This window comes from Pinus tabuliformis, chromosome 9 (assembly GCF_031772625.1).
Source record: "Pinus tabuliformis cultivar Carrire ecotype Pingquan chromosome 9, CPIR1, whole genome shotgun sequence".
NCBI classification, from domain to species: domain Eukaryota; kingdom Viridiplantae; phylum Streptophyta; class Pinopsida; order Pinales; family Pinaceae; genus Pinus; species Pinus tabuliformis.
The window spans coordinates 1,193,160,997-1,193,165,550 of NC_142307.1; the positions used below are offsets into that span (position 1 = coordinate 1,193,160,997).

The window sequence follows — 4,554 nt, forward strand, 5'->3', positions numbered from 1 at the left end:
AGTCCACTAGGAGCTTAAGCCAACTTCTATGAGCTCTTAGAAGAAGCTTTTTAATTGATGGATGAAAGCTAACTCGAAGGAAGCTAATCTAATCACACAAAAAAACTGAAAGCCAAAAAGAAACGTAAACCCTAGCAAACCCTAATTCTACCAGCTAGTCCTACTGACGCAAAGGAGAGCATGCAAACTACTAAAAGAGATGCCATTACTTCTATGAAGGTAAAATACATGTGTCTAGACTACCTCTATTTGAAGAAAACATCTTTTTGTATTTTTGTTTAAGTTGTTGGAATTATCGTGCATGTGCTTCTAACTATTTTTGACTGTGCAGAGGTGGATCAAGGAGGAGAAATGCTTGGAAGAGGTCAAGAAGGTTTAGAGAGGGTCTAAGGAGTCCCCAAAACCCTTCCAGAGAGTTTCATAGAGTTTGGCTATCAAGAAACCTCATTCGTGAGCTTCTACAGGAAGTCTACAGGGGTTCTACAGGATGTTCTAGGATTTCTACAGGATGTTCTGTAATTCTTCTACAGGATGTTTCGAAATGGGATTTTGGAGCATGGATGGAGGGAAAAAGATGGAGGAATGAGTATGGAGGTGAAATAGGGGTGTGAAGAGATCTAGGACTTGGTGGATGAGGCTAAGTAGCAATTGGATTTGTTCAAGGATGGAGGAAGCGATGATGCACAAGAATGTAGGAATTAGGGCAAGGTGGGGAAAGTATGGCAAATGAAGGGTACGAATCATGGACTAAGGGTTGGAGCAGATTATCTGATGGATTATGGGTAGATAGAGAAGGATAACAGGTGCTCTGCAAGTTATTTTTCGAATTTAACAAATGAAGACTTGGAAAATCAAGAACCTAATTACCTTGACCTAATCTGACCTAGATAATAGCAAAAGAAATGGAACAGAAGTTTATTTGCACAAAATCAGATGAACTAACTATGCAACTAAGCAATCATAACCCTAAGCATGCAGTCAAAACTGATATCAAGTTTGACAACTAAGAATCCAACACTAATACTTGCATGGTGAAGCAAAACAACGTTTCTGTGGGCAGCAAGGTCACCTTTGTCCCAAATCACGATCCCACTGAGAGAGAGGTAAGATCAGAGGTGCTTGAGCCCCTTTTTCCAAGGATCCTTTATGTTATTAATTTATCCAAATCAATCTGAACATGAAAATCTACTTTAATCATCAAAAGCAACCTAAATAACACAACAAGTTTTAAATCTAAATAGCAGATTTTACTCTAAGAATGCAGCAAAGACACATGAAAGTAAACAAAGGAGGTACTGGGCGCTTGAGATGGGCCCAACCCCAAGAGCTACAACCTCCTAAGAGAGATTTAGAGCTGGTGCAAAGCTGGATTCATCTTTATTGATCAATAAATGAAGAGTTACATCAAAACTGTCCACAAGGAGAACTTGAAAATGAGCTGACAGCAAAACTAATCTATTGCCTAAAAATTGAACTAAAAAATGACTACAACAAGACTATGAAATGACTAACTACCAGCTAACCCAAATGAGGCCCTAAGCCTTCTTATTTATACAAATTGAGGACCCAACAGTCCTCCTAAGCTTTAGGGACTCGGCTGCCCAAAACTTATAGTTAACAACAGTCCTACTTGACTTGCTTGGCTGCCCTTGTGCTAATTGATTTGGTGGCCCTTGAACTCCGAGCTGATGGTGGAGAATTCGAGGTAAGGGCCCATAAATGAAGGGAACACCTTCCTAAAGTTACTCTCCACGAATTTGGCTGCCAAGTGCTCATTTCAACCATTGACTTTGTCTCCAAATTGACCAAAAAGGCTACACAAAGCACACATTAGACTTGTTGGCATAATGACTAACCCAATTCACTCTATTAGCATAAATATAATCAAAAACATGCAATAAACTAATGAGAATGGTGGATTAAGTTGAATTAGGAGGTTGAATGAGCCCAAATAATTATCCATTTTTGGGGCTCATCATCACCCCCCTACTGAAAGTGTTGCTCATCCTCTGAGCAACCAATATATCTCCTCATCTTTGATGGCCCTGGTGGCCTCCCTGTCATGCCAAGCTTCTGAAGTGATGCCCTCTTCTTAGTCATGAAACCATGCTTCTTTGTTCTTCCCACTGCTTGTGCTCCTTTTCCTAGAGAAGTTTCAGCTTTGGTATGATTGCGCAAGTATATTCAATCTGATGGTGGAAATGGTGGTGAAAGGAGATGAAACCAGTGGAGGATGGAAGAAAAGAGTGGTTGCATGCCTCCTCAACAAATTTCAAGCTTCAAATCCCTCTCCATAATTGATTCTGGCCTGCCCAAAGGCTTCTACAGGATGTTTCTGGTAAAAATACAGAACTTCCTGTATAAAGTCCTGTAGCTTCCTGTAGAAGGTTGAACCATGACCAGATTGTGTCTAAACCTTGAAAAAATGAGTGTTCATGGAGGGGATGGATGTGCTTAGGGTGGCTACAATAGGTACTGCCTCCCTAGCTAAAATCTCGACCAATTTCTCCTTCTGTTGCCCTCTCCCCAAACTTCCTTGTATGCCAATCCCAAACAACGCAAAGCCTTTGAACTCATTTGCTGAAACTTCCTCAAGAGTAATTCCCTTGATGCATCATCTAATTCAACAACTAATCCATCTGCAAGTTGTTGAAAAGCACTCCTTTCAAGCAAATTTTCCATGGCGCCCTTCACTAGCAGACGATTTTGTCCCATTGGTTCCGTGACAATAACACCCATGGATTTTCGATCACAATCAAACTCCAATAAAGCCCGCCTCTTTGATCTTTGTATCCACCAATCACAACTGCCCAATTTCACTGTGCCACTGTTGAGAATGGCACTTGTATCACCTGCCATTGGGTCTGGAACTCCCATTTTTTCAACTAATACCTTCAAGGCTGCCTCAGTGGGAATACCAGTAGCATGGAACTGGTGACCTTGACAAGATATCCCTGCATCATTGCAAACTGCAGCAACTTCTGCTAGAGTTTCTAAATTTTCCCCCATATTATGTGCAGGCCAATCCAATATTTTTCCATCCTCAGGATTATATGTTGTTCCTTCAACAGTAAACTCTCTAAGTGAACCAGCACTGTGCCCTATGGCTATAAACTCACTGACAGACATCTGATTGGTTGTAAGAGTACCTGTCTTATCAGAGCAAATCACTGTGGTGCAACCCAAAGTCTCCACGCTCGGTAACTTACACACAATAGCATTCTTTTGTGCCATCTTACGAGTGCCAAGAGCCAAACATGTAGTAATCACAGAAGGCAATCCCTCTGGTATAGCAGCAACTGCCAGAGCAACAACAATCTTAAAGTAGTACGTACATTTCTCAAAGGAAAACTTGATATTTTTTTGGCCACCCATCTATGACTTCCCATGAAAGAAAATATTTGTAGTTCATGATCCAGACAAGAATACAAATGGCACCAATCATTGTTGTCAGTCTTTCACCAAATTCATCTAACTTTATTTTCAAAGGGGTATCATGACATTCCATTGAAGCTTCCTGAATTTGTGCCTGAATTTTACCTATTTCTGTAAACATGCCAGTGCTCACAACAATGCATGTGCAACAACCATTGGTAACTGTAGTTCCTACAAACACCATGCATTCTTTTGACTGCAACTCACAGTCACACAAGGTGGCTGGATATGTTCTTTTGACGACAGGCATGCTCTCTCTGGTCAGGGAGCTCTGCTCCATCATAAAGGTGGATGTCTTGAGGGACACAATTCTCATATCTGCAGGAACCTTGTCTCCCACCTTCAGTTCCACTATATCTCCTGGAACAAGTTCTCTGGAGGGAAGATCTACAACATAATGTCCATCTCTCAAGACTTTGGCATGATTAGATTGCATTTCTTTGAGAGCTTCCAAAGCCTTCTCAGAATTATTCTCCTTCCATACTCCAACAATGGCATTGAGGATGAGAATCAGGAGAATGACCAGGGGCTCTACATAGGCTGTTATGCCCTCCTCAGAAGACACGTTATCACGAAAGTAGGCGAGAAGAAATGAAATGCTAGCTGCCAGCAGAAGTATTTTAACAATTGTATCATCAAATTGCTCCACTACCAGCTTCCACAAAGGTGTACCATTTTTCTTCTGGAGCTCATTCCATCCATATATTTGACGGTGTTTTTCCACTTCATGAGAATTTAAACCATTCTCTAAGCTCACATCATATTCTTCTAAGCATTCTTCAACAGTTTTAGACCAAGCAGGGAATATCTTGTCCTCAGATTGCTCCACCATTAATAGATCTATAATGCGTTTGAAAAACTCCAAAATCAATACTTTCAAGAACCCTGGTAACCTTGGACACGAGCTTTAACTAGTTTTCTCATTTCAGGCTTGAATTTTGACAAAAATCTCGGGTTTTCCTTCTGCAGAGCTGTTTTCTGCGTTTCCTGTAGACGACTTCCTATAGAAACGCCTGTAGAGTGCCCCTGCACCTCTAAGTGAGCCCGATACGCTGGAGAATTGTGAACCAGGCCACAAAGCTCAATGGACGACGATGGTTAATCATTTTGTGGAAGCAG

The 4,554-nt window shown here is 41.2% G+C and overlaps 1 pseudogene; it reads right to left on the reverse strand.

Annotated features, from left to right (window-relative positions):
* Nucleotides 1-2,487: 2,487 nt before the first annotated feature.
* Nucleotides 2,488-4,267, reverse strand: LOC149152820 (calcium-transporting ATPase, endoplasmic reticulum-type pseudogene; annotated as a pseudogene).
* Between the last annotated feature and the right edge of the window lie 287 nt (nt 4,268-4,554).